The sequence below is a fragment of the Sciurus carolinensis genome, chromosome 5 (genome assembly GCF_902686445.1).
Source record: "Sciurus carolinensis chromosome 5, mSciCar1.2, whole genome shotgun sequence".
NCBI classification, from domain to species: Eukaryota; Metazoa; Chordata; class Mammalia; order Rodentia; family Sciuridae; genus Sciurus; species Sciurus carolinensis.
The window spans coordinates 128,504,445-128,517,942 of record NC_062217.1 but is presented as its reverse complement, the minus strand read 5'-3'; the positions used below and the strand labels follow the sequence as shown (position 1 = coordinate 128,517,942).

At 45.4% G+C, this 13,498-nt stretch overlaps 1 protein-coding gene and 1 non-coding gene across 2 annotated transcripts in view; one reads left to right on the top strand and one right to left on the bottom strand.

Moving 5' to 3' along the window:
- Positions 1-286: 286 nt before the first annotated feature.
- Positions 287-359, bottom strand: Trnaa-ggc (transfer RNA alanine (anticodon GGC)). The gene has a single exon. It is a non-coding gene; the product is annotated as a tRNA-Ala (tRNA).
- Positions 360-12,297: 11,938 nt separating this feature from the next.
- LOC124985361 (DPY30 domain-containing protein 2-like) overlaps positions 12,298-13,498 on the top strand; it is a 39,886-nt gene continuing 38,685 nt past the window's right edge. The window contains exon 1 of the mRNA XM_047554024.1: positions 12,298-12,514. The gene's annotated coding sequence lies outside the window, so the exon portion shown is untranslated. The remainder of the gene's footprint in view (positions 12,515-13,498) is intronic.

The window sequence follows — 13,498 nt, the reverse complement described above, 5'->3', positions numbered from 1 at the left end:
AGAGAGATGTTTATTAATTCCTACCATTTTTATTTATTTATTTATAAATTGAACACAGGGGCACTTTACCACTGAACCACATCCCCAGGTCTTCTTCCTTCCTTCCTTCCTTTCTTTCTTTTTTTTTTTTTATTTTTTATTTTGAGGCAGGGTCTTGCGAAGTTGCTTAGAACTGGCTTTGAACTTGTGATCCTCTTGCCTCAGCCTCCAGAGGCACTGGGGTTACAGGTGCGGGTCACTACACAGGGACATTTTTCTTTCTTTCTTTCTTTCTTTTTTTTTTTTTTTGTGGTACTGGGGATTGAACCCAGGGCCTTGTGCTTGCCAGGCAAGCACTCTACCAACTGAGCTATATCCCCGGCCCTCATTTTTATTTATTTCTAAAATTCAATTTGGTTCCAATTCTGATTTGCTCAGTTATTCTTCTAATGAGATTCACGCACTGTGAGCTCTGTAGTGATTTTTTTTCCTTCTGTGTGTAGTATGTCTTTGAGTATTTTCTGTAGTATCAGCTTAGTAATCATGCATTCTTTTAGTTTCTGCTTGTCTTGGAAAGTTTTTATTTTTTCTTTGATTCTGAAGGATAGCTTTGCTGGATAAAGCATTCTTGGTTTGCAGTTATTTCTTCCCCTCTGAACTTTAGAGTTCCTGCTAAGAAAATAGAAGTGATTCTGATTGGCTTACCTCCAAATGTGACCTGCTGTTTTTCTCTTGAGGCTTTTAAAGTTCTATCCTTTTCTCTGTATGTTAGGCATCTTAATTATAAAGTGTTATGGGGAGTTTCTTTTTTGATCTTGTCTATTTGGGATTCTGAATGCCTCCTGTGTCTACATGTTCATCTCACTCCTGAGGTTTGGAAATTTTTCTGTTATTTTCCTGAAGAGATTATCCCTGCCATTAGCTTGTATCTTATAACCCTCTTAGGTTCCATCAATTCCTAAATTTGTTATCTTAATGTCTTAATGTTATCTTAATTCATGTATAATTTGATCATGGTTACTTGTTTTCTTTTCTTCAATACTGTCAGAATGTTTATGGGCAGCTACTTTGTCTTTAACTCTGAGATTGTCTTCTACATAGTCTACTCTTTTGGGGAGACTTTCAACTGAATTGTCATTTAATTTATTGTGTCTTCAATTTTCAAGATTTCTGTTTGGTTCTTTTTCAATATATCTATCTCTTTATTGAATGTCTCACTTAAATGCTGTACTGACTTAATTCATTAGTTATTTTTTTGTGTTCTTTTGGAATTCATTGACTTTTTTCATAATCATTCTTTGAAATTCTTTATCTTTATTTCATCCACTTTGATTTCTTTGGAGTTGGTCACTGGTGAATTATAAACCTTAGCAGATATGATGTTACCTTGTCTCCCCCCTCCCCCATAATTCTTGTATTCCTGTCATGAGATTTTTGCACCTGTTAGGATGGATTTCTCTTGCACTTTTATGTGAGGGTCTTATTAGGGCTCAGTCTTCTCTTGGGGAAGTCTTCTGGGATATCACGTTGTTATTGAGTGGTTTCAAGTGGGGTTCATAGGAAGTTCCCCTGATGCTTGTCTGGTGATGACGAGTGTACTTTGACATAGTGTGTATTGTGTCAGAGCTTGAGGACCTGTATTCTCTGTAGGTCTCTCAAGAATGAGGTCCTCTTGTAGATCAGGCAGGTGTGTTGTACACTGCAGGGCATGGGGTGCACCCACTGGGGTTGCTCTTCTGAACCTGATGACACTGTGTCTTCTGCAAGGGTACGAGAGCAATCTAGACTAGGGCCCTTCGTAGGTGATACCCCCACAGTCTTTGTGTTATTTCTCTGTGCTGTTATGTGGGAGTGGATGTCCTCAAGTGGGGCCCGAGGCTCCCCTGAGCCATTCCTACTTGGGCCCTGGTCATCATTGTGGGATTTTCTCTCACCTGTTCTTTATGCTAGAGTATGTCCAAAGTGTGAGCAGGGTTGGTGTGTGAAGCAAGCTGCGCTATCTCCTGGCTGGGTTGGAGTGCAGGTCAGTGGCAGACCAGCCACCCATGAACTCAAGTGTCACAATAGATTCCCAGGACTTCATGGAAATGTGGGGAGGAAACAACAGCAACGTGTGGGACAACATCTGGCATTAAAATGAATGCCAGGTGCCTACGATTCCATCCACAGCACTAATAAGCAGAGAAGCAGGAATGGTGGAGGCAGAAATTATAAAACTGAATAGTTCTGAGGATGGTAAAGTCAGTTCATTAAGAGAAAAGAAAATGGGGTAGAAAGTCAAAGAGTTTAGAATCTTCAAAATATGAAAGGAGAGAAAGCAGAAGAGAGGTAGCAAGTAAAGTCCATTAAAGAAGGTTGAAGAAAAAATGGAAGAACAATAGAATGTGTCTAACAGAGGGAGAGAAGTGGAGAGAAAGGGTAACATGAGAAACCAAAACAAGACCACTAACCCTCAAACAAACGAAAAAATAGCAACAAAAGGATAATAAGGAAAAATGACAAAAAAGAAAAATATGTGTACATGTGTGTATGTACCTAAACCAATCAGCAAAAGCAACGAAATCACACAAATGGCTTTTTTTTTTTTTTTTTTTTGGTACCAGGAATTGAACCCAAAGGCATCTAACCACTGAGCCACATCCCCAGCCCTTTTTATATTTTATTTTGAGACAGGGTGTTGCTAAGTTGTGTAGGGCCTTGCTAAGTTGCTGAGGCTGGCTTTGAACTTTCAATCCTCCTGCCTCAGCCTCCCAAATCACTGGGATTACAGACATGTACCACCATATCTGACTCTCACAAAAAATATTCTTAAATGAAAAATGAAACAATTGTCTTCACTGAGGTGGTTGAATCTGTGGACAAAGATGGTGTGCACTGCCTGTGCCAGGTGGCCCTCTTTCAGTTCCTTCTTGGCTGTGCACCCCTTAGACAGCAAGGGCTGGTTCTGATAAGCCCCTTCTCCTCTTGTGTTGCCCCCAAGCTGCCAGCTGGAGCGGCCTGGGACTGCAGCTGGTTGAGGTGGCCCTCAGCTTCCCTGCTCGACAGCACAAGGTCAGATGGGATGGGAAGAACCATCGAGTGGAGTTTTGTCTGGACAGACAAAATCCTGGAGCATTATAAATGGATTGCAGAGTTCACGCTCCCCAGCAGAGGTTCAGCAAATCATCTGGATCTAATCAGAAAAGTCTTCCAGGCGAAGGGTAATTTAGAGATCATCTCCTGTATTATAGATGAGGAAACTGAGACTCGGGGAAGCAACTTTCACATTACTTTGGTTGCCTAGCTTGCTTAGCTTGCTTAAGACTCTTCATTAGATAAAGTAAACCCCTTCACTGAATTTGGGAGGTCATTCATGGCAGTATGAATCTCGGCAGAACCAAGAACAAATCCACTTGTCCCCATGCAATCTGTACCTGGGTAACTGAGGCAATGGCTCCAATCCTTTCCTGCTTGGACCACCGTGGGATTCATCTGTGTCCTAAATCAAAGTTCAACTGAAACCTGAAGGTTAAACTGGACTTAAAATGTGTTTTACATGTACACTGGTTCTTAAAAGCATCATGTCTAGGTTTGAGTCCCAGCTCTTTTTGGACAAATCACTTAATTGATTGACATCTCTGTCTCTTCACCTGTAGTGTAGGGAGACATGGAGATCCACAACAGGGCAGAGCCAGAGGACAGCCCTCCTCTCCTCTCTCACCTTGGTACCCTTTCTCCTGCACCAATGGAAATTATTCCTTTCTCTGTGGACTCCTGTCACCTTGCCTCAGCTTCTATTGTCACTTCCCTCCAATTGCCCATGAGAAGAAGAACACCATCTCATTACCCTGTCCCCCAGCAGAAGGTGTGGCATGGGAACCCTGCTGGTGATTTCCTAGAGACCCAAGCCACCCCTGTCCACCCTTGGTAGTGAAGGACAGACTTCCACCTTACACACCTGTGATAATGACTCAGCATCTGGTGGGCACTGAATCTGCCTACTGCCTTCTTTGTAATTAGTGTGGCTGTGCATCCAAAATGGGCTCAGCACCTGATCAGCTGCAGAGTGAGCTCAGGTCTGCAACTGCTCAACCTCTATGTCTCCTCCAATGGCTGCAGAGTCTGGGCCTGTTTTCTGTTTGAACCTGGGATCCTCTGTGGCACTGCCTGTGATCTTCTGGGTGCTGGTCTCCTTGGCATCCCAAACAGCAATGTGCTTACTATAACAAGCTGGCCCAGTTCAGACTTCTGCTCTGCAGCCAATGGCCACAGCCATCTGTGACAGCTGTAAGGTCGTGGTGCTGCAGTCTGGAAGCTACTTGGCATTAGTGTGGCCTGCACTGGCTTCTCCCAAGGCCCTCCACCCTTGTGCCTGTGTTAGTCAGCTTTGCCACTGACCAAAGTGCCCAAAAAGGGCAAGAGAAAGTTTATTTTGGCTCTCGGTTTCAGAGCTTTAGTCCCTAGTGGACTTACTCCATTGCTCTGGGCTCAGGTGAAGTGGAACATCATGGCAGAAGGATGTGGTAGAGGAACGCAGCTCCATTCATGGTGGCCAGCAAGTAGAGAGGGTAGGGAGCAAGGGGTCACTGGGAAGATGAGCCCTTCCATGGCATGCTCCTGTGACCCAACTCCTCAGGCCATGCCCCACCTGCCTACAGTTACCACACATTCAGTTCATTCAAACTAGGATTGACTGATTAGGTTCCAGATCTTACAGTCCTACCTCTGACCATTCCTGTATCAACACAGAAGATTTTGGGGTCACCTCATTTCCAAATCATAACATTCTTCCCCTGGTTCCCACAAGCTCCAGTCCATCTCACAATGTGAAATCCGTTAAGTTCATCTCCAAGTGTCCAAAGTCTCTTCTGAGACTCAAGGCAAACTCTTGGCTGTGTAACTCTCCAAGTTACAACTATCCAATATACACAATGGCACAGAGTAAACACTCCAATCCCAAAAGGGAGGAATAGGGGCATAGAAAGAAGGACGAGGACCAAAAAAAAAGACTGAAGCAGACAGAACCCGGAAATTTGTTTACAGCCTTGAGGACGTATGGCTGCCAGATTTTCACTCCCAAGAGCTTGGGCAGTCCTGCCCTTTGGCCTTGCTGGTTGCAGCCCACTCTTTTAACCTTGCTATTTTCACATCCGGCAACTTTTCTTGGTGACAGTCCATGTCACTGACATCTCTTAATTCCTGGGACATTCTTTCCAGCTTTGGTTTCACCTCACAACTTCTTGCATTGCCCTTGGGGGGCAGCCTGCAGGGATTCCACCCCTGCTCTGGGTTGCCTGTCTGGGCCTTCCTGTGAAATCTCAGTGGAAGCCTTCATGACTCCTTAACTCCGGCATCCTGCATGCCTGCAGAACCGTCACCTGTGAATGACACCAAGGTTTATTGCCAGCTGTGCAAGAGCTGGGCCCCCTGAAACCAAGGCTGTGGTGGCTCTTGAGTGGCTGTGTCAGGGTGAAGCAACTTCTGAGGTACTCCTGTGTGAGCAGGGGGTCCCCATGTCTTTTCTTAAAGCAATCTTCCCTTTCCTTGAGCCACTAATATTCTGTGACGCCCTCAAGTGTCTTTTCTTTTTCCTGTTTTTTTTTTTGTTGTTGTTTGTTTGTTTGTTTTTCGTTTTTAGTGGGGGTAGGGAGACAGCACTGGGGATTGAACCCAGGACCTTGCGCAGGCAGGAAGTGCTCTAACCGAGTTACATCTCAAAGCCCTTTTTATTTGTTATTTTGAGACGTGGTCTCACTAAGCTGCCCAGGCTGCCCTCAAACTAGTGATCCCCCCATCTCAGCCTCCCAAGTAACTGGGAGCATACACAGCCATCGCAGCCTGGCTAAGAGCTGGGGTTTTATTCGGAATACGGTGGAGACCACAGGAGGATTTTAAGCAGGAAGGTGGTGTCTCTGCACATAGTCAGGAAAGACGCTGTGGGAAGCTGACTGCAGGGCCTGATGTGGGCGAGCCTGGACTCTCTGCCACCCGCCCGCTGTGAGCGAGGCTTGCAGTGCCCTCCCCGAGGTCCTTGGTGCCCGTGCAGCCTCTCCCTGCCCGTCTTTCTGGGCCTGCCTGGGCTGCAGAGCCTGTTCTCCTTCTAGCAGTCCCTTCCTTCCAGTGAGCCAGATCTGTCCCTGCTGTTGACCTGGATGTGACTCTGGCTTGCCCTGTGCCTGTGGTCCCCCCTCCTGCTTGAAGGCCCTCTTGGATGCCACCTCTGAGAAGTGGGGCAGTCGGCTGTCCTGGGTCTGTGGTGAGGGAGGCCTAGGCGGTCGCTGTTTATCCCCAGTGACCACCTGTGGTCCTGGTCCTCACAAACCCTCCGCTCTGGTTCTCTCCCAGTGTCCAGCACCAGGGCCGCCTGAGCCTAGACCTCAGCCACAGGGCCAGCGGTGACTACGCTGAGATGAGAGCGTCCCACGGGTCCAACTCGCTGCCCTCCAGCGCCCGCCTCGGTAACTGCTGCTTGGACCCTGTTCTGCAGTGGGCACCTGCATCGTAATGCCCGGATCTCCTGGCGGTCTGCCCACAGGAGCTCCTCTCTCTCCTGAGACCGAGCGTGGCTCCTTCCTTGGAGGGCCGATGCCTGTCACACCCTCACTGCACCCAGAGCGGTTGCCCGCAGCCTGCCTCAGTGGCCCCTTGGATCCTTGCTTCCTCCTCCTGATCTTGGCCATCCTGGGGTGTTAGGGTGTACTTCCCTCCCCGACGCCTTGGGCCTGGGACAGGGAGGGAGGGACCCGCGCGCAGCCTGTTCCCTGCACGGTGTTGAAGTCTTCATCAGGCACGGGAAAAGCCGAGCCTCTTCAGGAGCACCTGGCGAGTGCTCTCGGTGGTTGTGGTGGCTGAACCTTCGGCTCTTGGAGTCACCTCTGCTCGTCCGTCCGGGCGTTCTTCTGGAGAGTTACTCCCGCGCAGCCCCAATCCTTCTCTCCCTGCCCCTGCGCGCCCCCGCCGGCTGTCAGTCGCTGCTGTCCTCTCGCATCCCTCTCGCTCTTCGGTCCCTGCCCTTCCCCGGGCGGCCCACACTGGCAGGAGACAGAGGGCCTGGGCTCCTCAGCGATCCTGGCATCCTGACTGTGATTCTCCACTAAGGATCCCGGAGTTGCCGCTGGCGGAAGCTTGGAAACGTTCGGGAGCATGGACAAGTGGTGGCGTTTTTGGGAGACCGAGGGTGCCCTCTGGCGAGGCTTGTCCGCCAGCGAGGGAGGCTTGACGCACCAGGAGCAGGGGAGGGCGAGCAGAAGAGACCCGGCCCTAAGGGTAGCCTCCCTCTCGGCCCCACGTGCGTACCTGAGTCCCTCTTCCTACCAAGCCGCCGCTCCAGAGCTGCGTACGGCAAGGTCATCCAGAGGTTCCCCACTCCCTCCCTGCTGAAGGTTCTGTAAGGAACCGCTCCAGCCAGCGGGAGCCATTGACGCGAGTCCATTTCCCAGGTGGGTGAAGGGCAGCCTGCGCACCTATTTCGTTGCTCCGGGTTGAAGGATTTTCATAACATCTCGCACCACCAGAGTCCAGTGTGATCTAACCCAACAAATAAGCATAGTTTCAGCACTCTCGATGAAGGTAAGACCTTATTCAAATTTCATCCATTGCCCCTCTAATGTAATTTTTCTGATCCAGTATCCAAGCCCCAGTCTGTTTCCTTAGTCTCTTGATTTAACACAGCTCAGGCCTTTAACACTTGGTAATGGGTTACTTTGCAAGGTTTTCCTCACTTTGGATTTGATACTTCCACATGATTTGGGAATATTTGTAATGGTTTCTTAAGAAAGACTATGTTTATTGTAAAAAGGCAAATTGAATATAGAAGAGTGAAGTGAATAAAAATAACACGAAATTCTCCACGGAACCATAAACAATCCAGGGGTAAACTTCATTCCAGAGACAGCAATGCACAATGTGTATTTACTCTTTAATGGACCTGGAGTCCTACTCTATGCAGCAGACTGCTAATTGCCTGCCAAATATGTATTCTCATTTCCCTTGGTAACAGGACCCTTGGCAACATGCCCAGGAGAAAATTTCATTTTCAGGGTCCTTAGGAAAGCTGTTATGGCCTTTCCCTGGAATTACCAACCACAGGTATGAGGGCCGGAGTTCCAGTAGCCATAATGTGGCTCATGGCATAATACACCACTTGTCAAGGATGGCAGAGCAGAAGGACTGAAGGATCTGAACCTCTGATGATTTCAAGGAGCTGGACAAACCTGAACAGTCTGTCTCTTGTTTCTTTTATGTAAGAGAAAAAAAAAAACATTTGCATTAGACTTAAAAATAACTGTGTACATTTGTATACCTTTTTTGAGTTTACATCTAATTTTTTTTAAGTTTAAATCGTTGCTAAGAATGTAATTCTGACTTATTGAAATTGTTAATATAGTAAAAGGATTGCATCACTCTTTTAAATGAGTTCAAAGGAGTGAATATTTCATAGTAATCTGCCTTTCAAATTATCTATTTAAAAACACGATTGAAATCTGTTAGCAGTTAAATTTTAGATCACTTAGTTTTCTTCCTGAACTTTTATTTCTGTCCTGTGTATCTTATAGGATTTCATCCTACATATTTTTATACTTGCACGTCTTTTACATTAATTATTTCTTATTTCTGCAATAAAATAATACACACATACACAATACACATTAAAATGCTTTTCTATTTCTTATGACCATAAATCTCTGAGGGTTCTGAATTGAGCTATATACACTCTTAATGAATATGTGATCAAAGCAATGTAAGTCCATTTTAAAAACTTTTAAGTAATAAACATAAAAGTAAAAAAATGGGAATGCATGTTAATAAGATGAGTAGAACAAGTTTTCAACTCATTGGTTCATTTATCCGTAGATGACTGTTACTTATTACTATAATGAGATGGGGAGGGTTTAACTAATTTCTCTTCCCACTTGTTATTTCTATAGAAGTAATAAGAAACCTGCTCACATAAAGAATAGCATGTTTTATTATAGCATTGTCATAATTCTTTGAACTTGTTATGAGTTACATGCTAAAAATCACAAAATGTAATTTTTTAAGTATTCTAGGGATAATCATTTGGTTAGGTCGTCTTTTAGTTTTGTTGAAAGTGAGGAATTAGAAACCACTGACCTGCAAAGGCTTTACAATCCAACCATTACAGTCATCCGTGTTCAATTTCTGGGAAGTATATCAAAAAGACTGTGTGCCAGGACCCAAGAAATAGCTGTCAACTGCCCTCTTTTTCAAAGGGGTACTTGTTTAAATTGCTATTCACAAAAAGAGTTGGTAGCAACCCAAACACAAATCTCAATTTACTCTTATTGATGTAGTATTTTTTGTGAAATGCTTTTGTCTGAGTACAAGCTTTAAACATTTTTTCATCCATACCTTAGAAACCATCACAGTAGAATTTCTTCACCAAAATTAATGGAAGTAAGACTGCAACATATGTAAGTTCCCAAGTAGTTCATTTGTTACATATTTTAAAAAAAGAATGACATTAGCCAGTGGTGAATTATTAAAATTCACTTCATTTCAGTTGGCAAAGAAATGTGTCCAAAAAACCCCAAGCTGATTTGAATTAGGAGTCTTTTGGTGAGGACAGTTGTGTAAAGAGTTGACATTGGAACAACATTGACAGTCAGTTAAAAAGCAGGCAAATGACTTTGGATGTAAGTGAACACGTTCCTGACACTGTCTAGTTGTTATTTTAAGAATCAGTGCTGCGTTTGGAGTCAATCAACCTCCATGAACAGGATTCATGGAACAATTACAGGCAAGTGTAACATCTCCAACTTTGTCAACTTTGGAGTCTTTTGTGATTCTACAGCAATTTTAGAATCTTTTTTTTTTCTAGTACTGTGAATAATTTTGTTGGAATTTTGATAGGTTCCAAATCTTTGAGTTGAAACTGTAGATTACTTTAGGTAATAAGGACATTTTAACAATATTAATTGTTCCAATCCATGAACACAGGATATCTTTCCCTTTATTTGTGCCATCATCGATGTTTTTCAATTAGTATTTTACAATTTTCAGTGCACAATCTTTCATCTCTTTGGTTAAATTTATTCCTAAGTATTTTATTCTTTTTAACGATGTCATAAATGGGATTTCTTTTGCAGATAGATTATTGGAATACCAGGTGTAAAGTTTTGAAATGAGAAGAATCACTCTTGACCACTACTTCAAACATTAAATGACTTTGGATTTCTTGACTATGTTTCTTATTGCAATCTAAAAATCACCAAACAACACTCATTTGTGACACTTACATTGCAGTAATGTTACTTCGACAACTCATGTTGCTTGAATCACAAGAAATGCCAACCTGCATCATACACTTTTAGCGCCTCCAGAAACTGAAACGAGAAATCTCATCTCCATGCCCACTCAGGTTGGCTTGGATGTGTGTTCAAAGTACAGTTCAGAGTGTTCATTAGACCACAGTGTAGATGCAAAGGAAATTCTCATGTTTCAAAATTCACTTCACCATGCCATTGAGTAGCTTCTACCAGACTTTAGCTGGCAAATGTCAGGAGAAAAATCTCATAGGATTCTGTAAATACCTTCCAAGAGATAAATATGCTCAATTTAAACTACAGACAAACAGATTTATATCACTGTTTGACAGTAGCTATCTTTGTGAAAAGATAGTTTGGAAGACGAAATATTAACATTTTCAGTTTTGATGAGGAGAACACTAAGTTTGGAAATGACAGTGGACAGAATGCCAGTGTATCTGGATCCTTCCCTGGACAATTGCACCTAACACTGGCATCCTGAGGTCCATCCATGGACCCCAGTGCATTTCTTCTGTCATGAGCTGTTGGTCCAAGAGAAAAAATACAACCCTGTGGAGGGAACTGGTGAAATCTAGAAAATCACATGTGTTTGATCCATCAGCCTCACTTCTTGAATCCTATCCTCAATGATACACTTGCAAAAATATAAAATGGCATATTGTACATAGTTACTTGCACTATCATTTATCATGCTCAAACTGGGACACCATTCAGATGTTCATAAAATAGGGATCAATGAGATACAACACCCTGGATTCTTGTGCAGACATAAAAGGGAAGGAGGATGCTCTCTAAAACAGGAAGTGTTCCCTAGGACACAGAATGAAGTGAAAAAGCAAGATAAAGAAAATACACAGGCCATCTTTTTCATTCGCAATGGCAGTGGGGAAAGGAACGTGGATGTGTGTATGCATAAAGGTAGTCCTAGAAACTCAAAACTGAAAACAGAAAACTGGTTCAAAAATGAACCTAATTTCTTTTGAAGTTGGCATTAGTGTCCTAATGGCGGGAAGAAAAGCATTATTGCTACTGACTTTGGAATGGTCTTCACTGTGCTTCTTCAGTGGGATCCACTCAAAAAACAATACTACACAGACATGTCATGTAAATTGAAGTGAGTAACGTGAAAAAGGGGAGTCCTGATGCTGCTCCGGAAGGATAAAACGTGAGAAGAGGACCACTTCACTGTGGAGAAACCTCTGGCCAAGTGCAGCGTCTGTCTGTTATTGCTGGGAGTTGCGTAGCCTTAGCAGTGGGACCTGAGGGATGCTTTTTGGTCATCTCATTGAACACCTGGTCCCTGTCCATGAGCCTGCACTGGTACCCGTCTCTCCTGCACTAAGCAATGTTGGTTTTACATGCACCAGTAGGGATCTAGGCTACTACATCCCCTTCCTACAGAAAGAGCGGCCTCTAGCCTGAACAAGAGGCTGCAACCATTGAGGGAGGCCCTGACTAGCCTAGGAGAGTCGGCAGGTGAATAAGAAGGGAAGGGAACCAGGCAGGAGTACCAAAGTTAAATAAAAACACAGCAGGTTCAGTTCCTACTAAAGAGTAACCTGTTTATCTGAATTCAAATTTACATAGGCTTGCAGTATTTTATCTGGCAACCATCAACCTGGGGCGTTGAGGTCAGTTTTCCTACCCGGATCTGCAGGAAGGGGTCTTCCCAGCCCCCAGGGGTCCTGCTAGGAAGTGGGGAGGAGGAGGTGGGGGAAAAGGAAGAGGAGTAGGAGAAAAAGAACGAGGTGGGGAAAGGAAGAGGAAGGGAAGAGAAGGGGATCTGGAGGTAGGAGAGAGAAACAGGAGGAGGGAAGGGGAGGGGAAGAAGGGCGGGGATGGGAAGGGCCGGCTGATGGCGACCCACGGAGCTCCCAGGAGCGAACCAACTCTCCGTCGGCCTTGAGGGTGAGACCTATGCAGCTCTCGAGGTCCCACCGTGAGAACCACCTCGGCTAGGCGAGAGGAACCGTTCTGGGAAAAGGGCTCCTCCCTCCTTGGTGTGCGCACCCGACGCATGCGCCTTTCCCAATCTGCAAGCCGCGTCTCGGTGCTAAGCAACGAACGCGCCCCTCCAGGGCCCGATCCCGAGTCCGCCGGCGCAGGGGCGCACGGAACGGTGAGCAGAGCGTGCGCCGCGGGGAACGGAGCGGGAACCTCGCCGGAGGAGAAGGGACTCGCGCGCAGGACTGGGGGCGCGCGGAGGGGAGAGCAGAGGTGGCTTGTCATCCAGAAGCTGGGAGCAGGCGAGCCATCAGAGCTTGCGGGTGAGCCGGCTCTATATGGCAGAGGTGAAGGGGCAGCGCACTTTCGGGAAGGAGCCTTGAGGGGCTGCCTGTCCTTGAAGGCAGAAGACCCCACTCCTGCATGCTCGGTGGTCTGGCACGACTCTGCACTTTTGAACTTGGTGGGGACTCTAGTGATTGCGCTTTTCTCAGGTCCAGTCATGTTTGCAGAATACTCTGCTAGCTTTCCCATATTGTTTTTGTTTTTGCGTCTGGGGGGATTGAACCCAGGAGCGCTTTAACACCGAGTTATGTCCCCACTCCACCCCCCCACCACCACTTTTTTTCAGGGCCAAGGACTGAACCCAGGGGATTTTGCTAGAATGAAGATTCTGATTCTGTAGGTCCTGGGTGGGACCAGAGACTCTGCATTTCCACAAGCCCTAAGGTGATACAATCCCGCTGGTCATTTATCATCAAACCACACTGAGTGAAAGGGGTGCAGAAGATTGTTAATCCTCATTCTTTAGTTCAGTTGGGTCACAGATTGGCAGAAAGAGACACCATCCTCATTCCCATTCTCCACCCCTACCCCAAACTTTGGTGACTTTAACACAAATTTATTCTTTTACAGTTATTGAGGTGAGAAGTTCAAAATGAGTCGTCAGGGCAAAAAGCAAAGTGTCGGCACACTTCTGGAGGCTCTGCGGGAGAATCCATCCCTGACCTTTTGCTACTTCTAAAGGATGCCCTTTGCTTCTGACTTTGATGACATTACATCTTCTCTCTCTACTCTGTCACCATATTGCCCTCCCTGTCTGACCCTGCTGGTCTGTTTTATAAAGACCCTCGTGATTACATTATGCTGACTTGGATAATCTACTCCTCATCTCAGGACGCTTAATCACATTTCCAAAGTCCCTTTTGCCATATAAGATAACATATTCATAGGTTTCAGGTATTAGGACACAGGACCTTTGGGAGCCATTATTCAGCCCTAGAACTAGGACATTCTCTCCCTCAAGT